The sequence below is a fragment of the Chiloscyllium punctatum genome, chromosome 8 (genome assembly GCF_047496795.1).
Source record: "Chiloscyllium punctatum isolate Juve2018m chromosome 8, sChiPun1.3, whole genome shotgun sequence".
Taxonomy (NCBI): Eukaryota; Metazoa; Chordata; class Chondrichthyes; order Orectolobiformes; family Hemiscylliidae; genus Chiloscyllium; species Chiloscyllium punctatum.
In genome coordinates this window covers 90814894-90829980 of record NC_092746.1, presented here as the reverse complement: position 1 = coordinate 90829980, position 15087 = coordinate 90814894, and the positions used below count along the sequence as shown (strand labels likewise).

The window sequence follows — 15087 nt, the reverse complement described above, 5'->3', positions numbered from 1 at the left end:
TCCTGTACTCAATACACTGACCAATAAAGGAAAGCATACGAAACACCTTCTTCACTATCCTATCTACCTGTGACTCCATTTTCAAGGAGCTATGAACCTGCACTCCAAGGTCTCTTTGTTCAGCAACACTCCCTCGGACCTTACCATTAAGTGTATAAGTCCTGCTAAGATTTGCTTTCCCAAAATGCAGCACCTTGCATTTATCTAAATTAAATTCCATCTGCCACTTCTCAGCCCATTGGCCCATCTGATCAAGATCTTGTTGTACTCTGAGGTAAACTTCTTTGCTATCTACTACACCTTCAATTTTAGTGTCATCTGCAAACTTATTAACTATACCTCTTATGCTCGCATCCAAATCATTTATATAAATGGTCACAGGCCTCCAGTCTGAAAAACAACCATTCACAACCATCCTCAGTCTTCTACCTTTGAGCCAGATCTGTATCCAAATGGTTAGTTCTCCTTGCATTCCATGAGATCTAATCCTGCTAACCAGTCTTCCATGGGGAACCTTGTCGAACACCTTACTGAAGTCCATATAAATCACGTCTATGGCTCTGCCCTCATCAATCCTCTTTGTTAATTCTTCAAAAAGCCCAATTAAGTTTGTGGGATATGATTTCCTATGCACAAAGCCATGTTGACTATCCTTAATCAGTCCTTGCCTTTCCAAATACATGTACATCCTGTCCCTCAGGATTCCCTCCAACAACTTGCCCATCACTGATGTCAAGCTCACTGGTCTATAGTTCCCTGGCTTGATCTTACCACCCTTCTTAAACAGTGGCACCACGTTAGCCAACCTCCAGTCTTCCGGCACCTCACCTGTGACTACCGATGATACAAATATGTCAACAAGAGGCCCAGTAATCACTTCTCTAGCTTCCCACAGAGTTATCTCCCTGGGTCCCCCCCCACCTTACTAGTTTAAATCCTCCCGAGCAGCTCTAGCAAATCTCCCTGCCAGTATATTAGTCCCCTTCCAATTTAGGTGTTATCTGTCCTCCTTGTACAGGTCACTTCCACCCCAGAAGTGATTCCAATGATCCAAAAATGTGAATCCTTCACCCATACACCAGCTCCTCAGCCATGCATACATCTGCTCTGTCCTCATATCCCTATCCTCACTAGCTCACAGCACCAGCAGTAATCCAGATATTACTACTCTCAAGGATCTCCTTTTTAAATTCCTGCCTAACTCTATATTCTCCCTTCAGAATCTCCTCCTTTTCCCTCCTATGTCATTGGTTCCAACATGTACAATGACCTCTTGCTGGTCCCTCTCCCCTCTGAGAACATTCTGCACCTTTTCTGAGATATCCTTGATCCTGGCACCAGGGAAGCAACGCACCATTCTGATTTTTTGCCGCTGGCCACAGAAACGTCTGTCTGTGCCTCGGACTAGAGCAGAGGTAGGAATCTTTTCATGTTGGAAGGCCACATTATGTTAGTTGTAACCTAATAAGGCCGCATCCAAGAAACTTCAATTATATATTCTTCAAAATTCACATTTTTTTTAATTGTGGCGGTCAGTCTGAGGATTATTTCGTTGAATTTTCTTGCACTCTCTGGTATTTTAAATACATTCATTTTAAGATTAAAATAAAAATAATAAAAGATGAAAAGAAACATATTAATAAAAAATAAAAGATTTGTTCTGCAAAATTTGGATTCATTCACAATGGCCTAGAAGTTCGCAGTTTCCCCATCCCTGGACTAGAGAGTCCCCTAACGTAGTTGATCTCTTAAAACTCCCTCATTGCATTAGAGTCAGTCTCGATACCAGAAACTTGTCTGTTTGTGCTACATTCCCCTGAGAATTAATCACCCCCTACATTTTCCAAAACAGCATACTTGTTTGGAATGGTGATAGCCACAGAAGACTCCTGCACTACCTGCCTCCCTCTCTTGTCTTTCCTGGAGTTAACCCATCTGCCTGACTGTATCTTGAACTTTTCTCCTTTCCTAAAACTGCCCTCCATCACATCCCTTGCTCTTGTAAATTCCTCATTGCCTCTAACTGTCTCTCCAACTGATCCATTTGACCTGAGAGGATTTGCAACCAACGGCATTTATTGCAGATATGATCCTCAGTAACACGTAAACTCTCCCTAAACTTCCACATCTGACAAGAAGAGCACATCACTCTACGGAACGCCATTTTTGCTTCTTCCAATCTATCGACCCAGAAAATAGCATTGTCTTATTCAGCTACAAAACACTGCTCCAGGCTAACTTGATACTTATGGCTTACATTTTTAGGTTTAATCAAGAGACATATCTCAATCAAACATATAATCTAGAAGGAATCCACTCTACTCACTTCTGGGGACTTACTCTAAGGCCACACTTAAAAATATTCACTTATCTGTTTCTGTGCTGTGATCTCTCCCAAACAGGTTCCTCGATCAGTTGTGAATTTCACTGTTTATTAATTTTCCCAGACGCACTCCAATGTCCAACGATACATGAATTCAAACAGCAAAGGTAGTAACTGTGCAGGTTCATTGCTGTGTCAGTTAGCAGTGTGGGTTTCTTTCTCTCTCTCTCTCTCTCCCCTGCACCGACCTCACCATGTGCTCCCTTTGTCTGTTTCTCTCTCCTTTAAAAGGGCTCAGGGATGGACTGTAGGCCTGTGACCAGCAGTGTGCTACTGGGATCGGTGCTGGGTCCACTGCTTTTTATAATTTATAAAAATGACTTGGAGGTGAATAAAGGAGAAATGGTTAGTAAGTTTTGCAGATGACACCAAAATAGATGATGTAGTGGACAGTGAAGAAGATTATCTCCAAGTATAATGGGACCTTGATTAGATGGGCCAAAAGGCTATGCAGTGGCAGATATAGTTTAAGTTAGATAAATGTGAGATGTTGCATTTTGGAAAAACAAACCAGGGCAGGACTTATACACTTAATGGTAGGGCATAGGGGCTGTTGCCAAACAAAGAGACATAGGGGTGCAGGTGCATAGTTCATTGAAAGTGGGTGGTGAAGAAAGCATTTTGCTTGCATGCCTTCATCGGTCAGAACATTGAGTATTGGCGGTTGGGAGGTCATGTTGTAGCTGTACAGGACATTGATGAGGCCACTTTTCAAATACTGTGTATAATTCTGTTTGTCCTTCTATAGGAAGGATGTTATTAAACTTGAGAGGGTGCAGAAATGTCTTAAGGATGTTGCTGAAACTAGAGTGTTTGCATTATCGGCAGAGGCTGAATAGGTTGAGACCTTTTCACAGAGGGTGGTGCGGACATGGTATGAGCTGACAGAGGGAGTGATAGAGGCAAGTACAATTATAACATTTAAATGATATTTGTACATGTACATGTATAGGAAAGGTTGAGAGGTATATTGGCCAAATGCAGATAAATGGGACTAGTTCAGTTTAGGAAAGCTGGTTGGCATGGACGAGTTGGTCCAAAAGGTCTGTTTCTGTGCTTATGACTCTATGAGGAACAATACAGTGATATTAAAGAAGCAGTAAACCAACAGCAAACATATATTGTTTGTCTCACGAAGGGAACTGAACAAAGGAGACAAAGTTGGGAGCATCATGGTCATAGTGTCATTCAGAATACGATGATCTAAGGACATGGGTTAATAAACCAAAATTAATGAAATTGCAATTCAATAAATACCTGCAATTAAAAACTAGCCTCATAATAACCGAGTAAACTCTGATCGGGGTAAAATCATCTGTTCACTAATGTACCTCTGGGAAGGAAATCTGCCATCCTTACCTGGTCTGGCTTACATGTGATTCTTGATGGATGGATGACAGTGTGGCTACTTCCAAATTGCCCTCCAAAATTGCTGAGCAACCATTCAGTTCAAGGGCAATTAGGGCTGGCAGCAAATGCTGGCCTTTCCAGAAATGCCCACAGTCAGTAAAAAAAATAAAGGGAAGAAAGAAACCTCCTTTTTGAAGAACGATTATCTACCATGATTTGGTGAGCAACATCTTGACTGCAATGATTTACCAAGATCACAAGGTCAAGAACGGAATATACAGTCCTTAAGGTGAAGGCTCACACATTTCCCAGACCTGTTACAAACTTGTGGAAGAATTGTGAAACTTCCAAATTGCCTGAAGTCAGACTTGGGGTAATGGGGTCATGTCAAATATAATTACATGAATGAATATCAAAATGTTAATCATGAGAAAAAGAAAACTTACATAGAACATAGAAAAGTACAGCACAGAACAGGCCCTTTGGCCCATGATGTTGTGCCTAGATTTAACCCTAATGTAAAATATAGTAACTAACCTACGCACCCCTCAACTCACTGCTATCCAGGTGCATGTCCAGCAGTCGCTTAAATGTCCCCAGTGACTTCGCTTCCACCACCACAGCTGGCAACGCATTCCATATATTCACAACTCTCTGCATAAAGAACCTACCTCTGATGTCTCCTTTATATCTTCCTCCTAATATCTTCAAACTATGACTTCTCGTACCAGTCAGTCCTGCCTGGGGAAAGGTCTCTGGCTATTGACTTTATCTATTCCTCTCATTATCTTGTACACCTCGAACAGGTCTCCTCTCTTCCTCCTTCTTTCCAGAGAGAAAGGTCGGAGCTTATTCAACCTTTCTTCACAAGGCAAGCCTTCTGGTCCAGGCAGCATCCTGGCAAACCTTCTTTGGAGAGGGAGATGTTGTATAAATTGATAATTCTGAAAGGGTCAGACAATGACAGACTTGGTTGGAGAGAAAATAAAGTAGCTTAAGGACCTTTTGAGTGGGTCCAGGTTATTAGTGAGGCTACTTTTGGAGTACTGTATGCAGATCAGGTCACCCTGTTATAGGAAGGAATATTAAATTGGAAAGAATGCAGAAAAGATTTACAAGGATGTTGCTGAGAATGGAGGGCTTGACTTATTAGGAGAAGCTGGAAAGCTGGGACTTATTCCACTGGAGCGTAGAGGTTGAGGGGTGACCTTACAGAGGTTTATAAAATGATGGGAGGCATAGATAAGGTGAATAGCAAAGGTCTTCTCCCTAGCGTAGGGGAGTTCAAACTTAGGGAGTTCAAAATAATTTTGAGTTGAGAGGAGAAAGATTTAAAAGGGACCTGAGGGGCAACCTTTTGCCACAGTCATTTGTAAATGGAATGCCCTGCCAGAGAAAATGGCAAGTACAGTTGTAACATGTAAAAGAAATTCGGACAGGTATGTGAATAGGAAAGGTTTAGAGGGATATAGGATGTGGAGGTGCCAGTGTTGGATTGGGGTAGACAAAGTTGAAAATCACATGACACGAGATTATAGGTTTATTTGAAAATGCAAGCTTTCAGAGCACTGCTCCTTCATCAGGTAGCTGGAGGGGTAGGATACATAGGACACAGAATTTAAGTAAAAGATTAAAGTGTCATACAACTGTATTAGACCAACCTAGATTGGTGTTAAGGCTTTAATCACTTTGAATGGGGATGCAGGTTTTGATTGATTAATATGTAAATCCCAGAATTTCTTTCAAGTCACTGACCCAACATAACTTAAGGTTATAACAGTATATAAAAAGGTGACATCACAGCTCAGACAATGCATTAAAAGTTAATAGGAGATAGGCTAAACACAGGCAAATGTGACTGGTTCAGTTTAAGAAACCTGGTCGGCATGAATGACTTGGGCCAAAGGGTCTGGTTCCATGCTGATGACGCTACAACCTAGATCCTTGGTGTCCCAGTTTGTGGGAGAGAAGGTGGTGTATTGGCATTGTCACAGGATTACTGTTCCAGAGACACGGTTAATGTTCTGGTGAACTGAGAACAAATCCCTGTATTCAACAAAAAAAAATGAAAAGCCTTACCGATGACCAAAAAACCTTTATTGATTGTTGTAAAAACATATCTGGTTCATTCATTCCCTTGACCTGGTCGTGCCTACATGTGACTCCAGACCCACAGTAATGTGATTAACTCTTAACTGCTCTATGAAATGGATGAGCGAACCATTCAGTTGTATCAATCACTAGAATGGAAAATAGGAATGAGGCCAGGGAGAACTCTTGGCACCAAATAAGGTACCAGAAATGACAACCACAGTGCTGCTGACAGTACAACATCCTCCTTACTATTATTTTGGGGATTGTGCCAAAATTTAGAGAGTAGTTCCACAAACTAGTCAATTAACACCCTGACATAGACATGCTGACGGAATCACACCTTAGTATACAATGTCCTGGACATCACCATCATCCTCCCCAACAGGCAGGATAGATCTAACTGAGGTCACAGAGTCATAAAGTCATAGAGATGTACAACACGGTAACAGACCCTTCAGTCCAACCCGTCCATGCCGACCAGATATCCCAACCCAATCTAGTCCCATCTACCAGCACCCAGCCCATATCCCTCCAAACCCTTCCTATTCATATACCCATACAAATGCCTTTTAAATGTTGCAATTGTACCAGCCTCCACCACATCCTCTGGCAGCTCATTCCATACACTTACCACCCTCTGCGTGAAAAAGTTGCCCCTTAGGTCTCTTTCATATTTTCCCCTTTCACCCTAAACCTATGCCCTCTAGTTCTGGACTCCCCGACCCCAGGTAAAAGACTTTGTCTATTTACCCTATCCATGCCCCTCATAATTTTGTAAACCTTTATAAGGTCACCCCTCAGCCTCCAATGCTCCAGGAAAAACAGCCCCAGCCTGTTCAGCCTCTCCCTATAGCTCAAATCCTCCAACCCTGGCAACATCCTTGTAAATCTTTACTGAACCCTTTCAAGTTTCACAACATCTTTCTGATAGGAAGGAGACCAGAATTGCATACAGTATTCCAACAGAGGCCGAACCAAGGCCAACATGACCTCCCAACTCCTGTGCTCAATACTCTGACCAATACTCTGAGGTGGTGGCACAGAGGCATACAGTCATGAGGAAGTTACCCTGGGATTCCACAACACTGAGACTGAGTCTGAGTCTCGTGGTATTACAGCAAGCATGGGCAAAGAGGCTTCTTGCTGAATACCACTCACCAAGCTCTCGGCAGCACCACTACTGTCCAAACTGGTTGAGTCCTAAAGAATTGGATCAACAGCAGGTGGAAAGAGAGTCAACAAAAGGGAAAACATATTTGTCCTCATCCATATCAATCTGCCTGCTGCAGGTGCATCTCTCAATAATAATAATAAGTAAAGGTGACCACCACATGGTCCTTGTGGAGGTGAAGTCCTGTCTTCAAATTCAGAATGTCTAACATAGTGTGTGGCACTATCATTGAGATAAAATGGGATAGACTTTGAACAGACTCAACACAAGACTGAGCAACTCTCGGGTGCTGTGAGTCATCAACAAGAGTTTAATTATATTCCAACAGAATGTGCAACCTCATGGCCCAGCATATCCCCCACTCAACCATTACCAAAAGCCAAGTGCTCAGTCCTAGTTCAATGAAGAGTGCAGGAGGATTATCCAGGAACCACCTCAGGCATGCCTAAAAATGGGGAAGCTCCAAAACAGGACAACTTGTGTGTTAAACAGCATATTCATCTGATGGCAGAGCGCAATGATTCCACAGCAATGGATCAGATCAATCTTGAACGGTGCAGGCAATTAAATGACACAGGTGGAGGAGGAGACGACACAAATATCCCCATCTTTAATGATGGGGGAGTCCAATACATTGGTGCAAAAGATAGAGACCTGGAGATAGAAACCCACTTATTTCAGAAACAAGCTAACAAGCTGGACTCAGAGTGACTTGGGATCACTGTTTAGAGTTCATCTGGTTATTGAATTCAATTTGACTCCTTGAATGAAATCTGGTCTGCTACTAAATAGGCGATGTTTTCAAACTGACTGGGAATTTTTCTTTTGATTCTTTTTTTAATGCTTTCTTTCTTGGAGTGCAACAAATGGTTTATTGCTACTTCAGTCAGCATTAGTTTTTATCAATACAGAGCAACTGATTACAGACCAGATGTAAAAATCAAACAAAATTTGTAAGTTTGTCAGAAGCTGCCTCCAGAAGCTATATTTCATACAAAAGTAAATCACATTGAGCCAATGACAGTGTGTGCTATTAAGACCAATCTCCTCAGGGCCTGTGTCAGGGAGTATCAAAGCCTTTGATATCAATCTGATAAGTATCAGATTCACAAAACAAAGGCACAGTACTTTATAATCTGTCAGCTCCCTCAGGCAAGTATCGTAAATGTGCAGTTGTTGGAACATTACCTGCTTTTGTTGTGATAAACATGATGTAATAAACAGTGGTTTGCCATTCCACCAAGTCATTATTCCAGAAGAACATGATACAATTGGACAGTACATTGGGTAAAGTAAATTAAATAGGCCCATTTTGGTTCAGTATATAAATGTGCCATTTATGTGTATTACTCTCTAAATCTGCGTATCGTGCAATCAATTCAATATGTCTTGTCTAAACATCATCTAATTTCAGATTGAAATTGTTTGTAAAAACTATAGCCTTCACATGAAAAGATTCATCAATTTTTATTTGCTTGTAAAAGAAGAACAAAGGCTGGTTTGCCATTAGTTCTACTTCAGTTTCATAAACACAAGATGCACAACGATGGGTTTTGACCTCAGAGACATCATTTTGCATATTTTAAGCAAACCAAGAAATTGATTTCACCATCAGGTTTACATGAAGACAGTGTTCCTTTGATTTCATTTTCTGTCATAAATTACACTGAAAACCAAATTTAAATAAGAAACATAAGCAGGAACAGGCAATATCTCAGATACCACCATCCCCATCCCTGGAAGTTCTGTCCCATTGGCATGACAGATACATTAGAGTCAAAAATCACACGACATCAGGTTAGTCCAACAGGTTTATTTGAAACCACAAGCTTTTGCAGCTCTGCTCGTTCTTCAGGTAGCTGCCTGAGGAAGGAACAGGGACTCTGCAAGTTTGTGGTTTAAAAAAAAACCTGTTGGACTAATCTGGTGTTGTGTGACTTTTGCCTTTGTCCACATCATGAGATCCATTAGAGGTGGAGGAAAAGAATTATCCTTTGGGAGATTGCTACCTTAAAAGTCTTCAGCCTTGACTCTGAACCCCATGAGGTCAAGTCAGACATGTGCAAGGAAACCTCCTGCTGATTATCATACATTGCCAACAAAACCAACACATGCTAACTGACGAGAGAATACTTCCTTATGTTTAATGCCATTTGAAAAAGCGTTGAGTTGACCAGGGACAGAAAGTATTCTGGGTGGAGGACTTCAAATGTCTGTCAGCAAGAGTGGCTCAGCAGCACCTGTACTGGGTGAAAATGAGGACTGCAGATGCTGGAGATTAAAGTCAAGAGTGTGGTGCTGGAAAAACACAGCAGGTCAGGCAGCATCTGAGGAGCAGGAGAATCAACATTTCGGGCAAAAGCCCTTCATCAGGAAGGATGGCATCACCAAGTTACTGGTCACTGATGTATCTGTCTGAGACAATATTGGTAGTGTACAGTCCTGGTGTTCCAACTTCATGGCAAAGATACTTTCCATCTTGTTCTGCAGCATTAACACCAAGAAAAATGGGCTAGAATTTGAAGAGCAAACCAAAAGAACTGCAGATACTGGGAATCAAAAATTACTGGAAACATTCAGCGGGTCAGCCAGCATCTGTGAAAAGAAAGCTTTAACGTTTCGAATCCAGTGACTGTCCTTCTCCAGTTCTGAAGAAGAATCACTGGGACCCGAAATATTAACTATGGCTTCTCTCCACAGATGCTGCCAGATCTGCTGAGTTTCTCAAGCATTCTCTGTTTTTGTTTCAAATTTCCAACATCCTCAGTATTTGACTTTAGCCAGATTATCAAATTCCAGTTCAATGAGGAGTGCAGGAAGATATACAAGGAGCAGCGTCAGGCATACCTAAAACTGAGCTGTCAACCTGGTGACATTACACACAGGACTATTTGTGTGTCAATCAGTAAGTTACTATGCAATAACCAGGGTTAAGGGATCCCATAGACAACAAATCAGATTCAGCCCTACCATCCTGCCACATCCTGTCATGAATAGAAATGCACAATTAAATAATCAGCAGGAGGGTTCCACAAATATATCAATCCTTAATGATGTGAAGCCCAACATATCAAGGCTGAAGGCTTTGTACTCACCTTCAACCAAAGGTCTGAAGTGGATGATGTATCTCTACTTGCTCATGAAGTCCCAGCCTCACTGGTCCAATTCTTCGATCAATTCACTTCACATGCAACCGAGAAGCAGCTTAAGGCACTCGATACTTCAAAGACTATGGGCCCTGTCAATATTCTGGCTTTGCTGTAAAAACTTGTGATCCCTAACTGGGCACATCCCTTGGCAAGCTGTTCTAGTCCAGCCAAAGCACTGGCACCTACCCAGAAATGTGAAAAACTATCCAAAAAGCAGAACAAATCCAACCTGACCATTTGCAATTCCAACAATCTGCAATCAATTAGGAAGGAAAAAGACACGACTGGATGGGATTAAGGAACTGAAGTGAAGCTGGAGTCAATGGGAATTAAGGATATCGCTTCACTGGTTGGAGTTGTACCTGGCACAAAGGAAGATGGGTTTGGTCATTGAAGGTCAGTCATCTCAGCTCCAGAACATCTCTGCAGAGGTTCCTCAGGATAGTGGACAAGGTCAAACATCTTTAGCTACTTCACCCATCACCCTCCCTCCATCAAAAGGACCAAATTAGGGGTGTTTGCTAATGATTGCACAACGTTCAGCAACTCCTCAAACACTGAAGCCATTTCTGCTCAAATGTAGCAAGACCAAATGCAGGATGTGGTAGGATGTTAGAGCTAGATTTGATTTATTGTCTGTGGGATCACGTAGCCCTGGCTATTGCATGATAATTTCCAGAATCCATGACCTCTGCCATCAAGGAGGATGAAGGCAACAGATGCATGGAAACATTACCCTCAAGTTCCCTTAATAGCCCCATTGATTCCAACTGGGAACCATATTACCATTCATTACCTGTAAGGAATTTAGTTATCCTTAGTTAAAATCTTAGGATTCCTTTCCTAACAGCACTGTGGATGGACTCAACCCCATCGACTACATCAGTTCAAGAATTAAAGCAGTCGACTATCACCAATCCAAGGGAAGGGTAAAAATGCTCATCAAGGTGATGACAACACTCTCTGACAGAAGGCTTTAAATATGCTCCTCAATGTCTGACTTCCTGTAGTGATGTGAAGGTGTTGGACTGGGGTGGACGAAGTTAAAAATCACAACACCAGGGCATTGTCTAAACTGAGATGTCACATTTTTTTTAAGTTATCTAAGGATTGTGACTTGAAAGAAGTTCTGGGATTTCCTTATAGAGTCATAGACTCATAGAAGTGTACAGCATGGAAACAGACCCTTCGGTCCAACCCATCCATGCCGACCAGATATCCCAACCCAATCTAGTCCCACCTGCCAGCACCCGGCCTATATCCCTCCAAACCCTTCCTATTCATATACCCATCCAAATACCTCAGAAATGTTGCAATTATACTAACCTCCACCACATCCTCTGGCAGCTCATTCCATACACGTACCACCCTCTGCGTGAAAAAGTTGCCCCGTAGGTCTCTTTTATATCTTTCCCCTCTCACCCTAAACCTGTGCTCTCTAGTTCTGGACTCCCTGATCCCAGGGAAAAGAGTTTGTCTATTTATCCTATCCAGGCCCCTCATAATTTTGTAAACCTCTATAAGGTCACCCCTCAGCCTCCGACGCTCCAGGGAAAACAGCCTCTCCCTGTAGCTCAGATCCTCCAACCCTGGCAACATCCTTGTAAATCTTTTCTGAACCCTCTGCAACCCATTCTAAGTGATTAAAGACTTAACAGCAATCTAGGTTTATTCAATATATCGCATCAGTCGTATGACATGATGGCGAATACCCTTTCCAACTTTTATAGGTGCGCCATCGAGAGCATTCTGTCTGGGTGTATCACTACCTGGTATGGCAACTGTATCATTCAAGATTGGAGACGGTTACAGAGAGTGGTGAACTCGACACGGACAGTCACAAAGGCCAACCTCCCATCTATAGAATCCATCTACCAGGCCTGCTGTCAAGGAAAGGCCACCAGCATTCTCAAAGATCCATCCCACCCTGGCAATGGTTTTCCACAACCACTACCATCGGGGAGAAGGTACAGAAGCATGAACACATGCACCAGCTGGTTTCGAAACAGTTTCTACCCTACTGTTGTTAGGGTACTGAATGGACTCACAAACTCTTAACATTTGCCTGTACCTGTGTTTTTGTTTTTGCGGCTGCTTACCTATTATTTACCACCTATGCTACTTAACACTGTGATCTGCCTGTATTGTTAGCAAGACAAAGCTTTTCACTGTGCCTTGGCACACGCGACAATAAATTCAATTCAATTCAATTCAACACTTTTGATCTTTTACTATAAATTCTGTGTCCTATAGTCCTGCCCTACTGATGAAGGAGCAGTGCTCCAAAAGCTGGTACAGGGGAACCTTGAACATGTTGGGCGGGCACTATTTCATTCACATAATTGATTATTCGGGTAATCGATTAAATGCCTTTCCTCTGGGGCTCGGAGTTTTTAATGTCTACTCCTCTAGGAGACTACAGCAACACATAGCGGGTGAGGCCCCGCCCCCAACCCCGTGCAACACCTCCCCCCGCCCCCAACCCCGTGCAACACCTCCCCCACCCCCAACTCCGTGCAACACCTCCCCCTCCCCTAACCCCGTGCAACAACTCCCCCCTCCCCCAACCCCAAGCAACACCTCCCCCCACCCCCAACCCCGTGCAACACCTCCCCCCGCCCCCAACCCCGTGCAACACCTCCCCCACCCCCAACCCCGTGTAACACCTCCCCCCCCCCGCCCCAAACCCCATTCAACACTGGCCCCCCCCTCCCGGGCAGCTGGACTGGACATCAACAGCCTGTTTAATCACTGTAAACAAAAGACGCGATCACTGTTGGAAACACGTCTTTGATGTAATGTTTCCATTGGGACCTGGAGATCTCCTTCGGATAATCCGATTTCCAGATAATTGGTATTCGGATAATCAAATAAACCTGATGGACCATAACCTGGTGTTGTGATTTTTAACTCAACCTCTGTAGTGTCAAAGGTATAGACACTAACATTTTTTGAAAAGGGAACCAATCTGAATATAATCTGTTTTTAAAAACCCTTTAGGGTGTTGTCAACTTACCTGGCCATGACACAATCAGGTAGACTCACAATCCTTTTGTTGAAGACCAGTACACCACAATTCACTATATACCAGTCTGCACTGATACATTAGAATTTGAGTGAATCTAAGGTGTCTGAAATCCCAGCATGGAGAATTCCTGCATCTGGCTGTAGACCAGGTATTTGGGAAGGCAACAGCCTGGTGGCATTCTCATTAGACTATTAATCCTGAGACCTCAGTACTGATCCGGGAACCCAGGAACTGAGTCCTGCCATGGCAGATGGTGGAATTTGGATTCAACTAAAAACAATCTGGAATTAAGAGTCTAATGATGATCATGAAACAAGGGTCGATTGTCAGAAAAACCCATCTGGTTTACTAATGTCCTGCAGGGAAGGAAATCTGCCATCCTAACCAGGCTTACATGTGACTCCAGACCCACAGCAATGTGATTGACCCTCGCCTTTGTTTTTCTTATTGGGGATACTCTAATGTTCATTTACTGACAGGAAACAACAGCAGAAACTTACATTTATCTACTGGCTTTAGACTTATAAAATGTCCCAGGGTGTTTCACAGGAGTGTTCTCAAATAAAGTTTAACATTGAGCCAAATAAGGTACTATTAGGAGAGGTGGTAAAAGCTCAGTAAGGAGGTCATTTTTAAACACCATCTTTAAAAAAAGAGCCAAATTGAGGTGGAAACATTGAAGAGAAGCATTTCAGAACTTTGTGTTTGAGACAGTTGAAGGCATTGCTACCAATGGAGCAATGGAAATTGGCAACATCACAGAGGTCAGAATTTAAGGAGCACTGAGATCACGGAGGGTTAGAGGACTGGAGGAGGTAACAGAGAGGGAGGGTTTGAAGTCATGGGAGGATTGTAAATAAATGTGAGAATGTTAACATTGAAATGTTATCAGGCAGGGAGCCAATGACAATCAGTGAACTCAGGACTGATGGGTGAATGGAACTTCGTGCATGTCAGGCCAAAGGCAGCAGATCTTTGGACAAACTTGAATTTGCAGAGGGTGAGAGCGGAAGAGCAGCCAGGAGAGAGTTGGAATAGTCCCACATTGAACTGAAATCATGGGTTTTAATAATGTTCCGTCCAAACATGCATGACATTGAAGGTAGCAAAAAAAAATTTACAAGACTTAAAAATTCACTTCGAGGTTGACCGAATTAGTAAATAGTAAAAGAAGAAAAAAAGGGGCTGAATTCACAATGTATATTGCCCTCTAGTTATAGTGCTTGAAGAGTTATTCCAATAAGCAGAAAAGATTGTGGTACTAAAGCAAAATGTACATAATATTCTTGCTCATCATCCACTGATAATTATCGCCTGATTACCTTTGCTGAAAATAGTCTCTTTAACCAGAAAAGTTGAGAAATATTTCCCAAAAATGAACAAGACACAATCATATTTACATAACATTCTTTTTAACTGCAAAACTGCTGTCAATCTATATATTCAAACAATTTCTCTGCTTGTATATTACTGGCTAGTGCATTCCTCTTAAGCATCTAGCCCAGACCATTGAATGATTGCAAGTATTGCATGAAAATAAACTCAAACATCTTTTTTTCCTGTGCATGAAAATAGTTTACAATGTTATGTGAATACTTACTGAAATAACTCCCCACAGGTGGATATCCTGCCACCAAGTCATCCTTCATTTACATATGGAGAGTCTTTGACACTGATCCAGCTCCCTCAGAGTGAGCAGGATGACTGACAGTCCTGTTTTGTTTTCTCTTTTTTCTCTTTGGTTTAGGCCTCAGGCAGCAGCAGTGGTTGAGACAGCCCCCAGGCACCAGCAATCAGTGTTCAGCTGTGGGCAAGGCCCAGTCTGCAGCACAAGAAGCAGGCCCAGGCTGTAGCAGGAGCAACAGTCCTGTTTATCCACTTCTTCTTCCTTCTCCCTCCTCACAGTGCACTG

The 15087-nt window shown here is 42.5% G+C and overlaps 1 long non-coding RNA gene across 1 annotated transcript in view; it reads right to left on the bottom strand.

Moving 5' to 3' along the window:
- LOC140480260 (uncharacterized) overlaps positions 1-14845 on the bottom strand; it is a 35358-nt gene extending 20513 nt beyond the window's left edge. Inside the window, exon 1 of the long non-coding RNA XR_011961235.1 lies at positions 14776-14845. This is a non-coding gene — a long non-coding RNA (uncharacterized lncRNA). The remainder of the gene's footprint in view (positions 1-14775) is intronic.
- Positions 14846-15087: the final 242 nt, after the last annotated feature.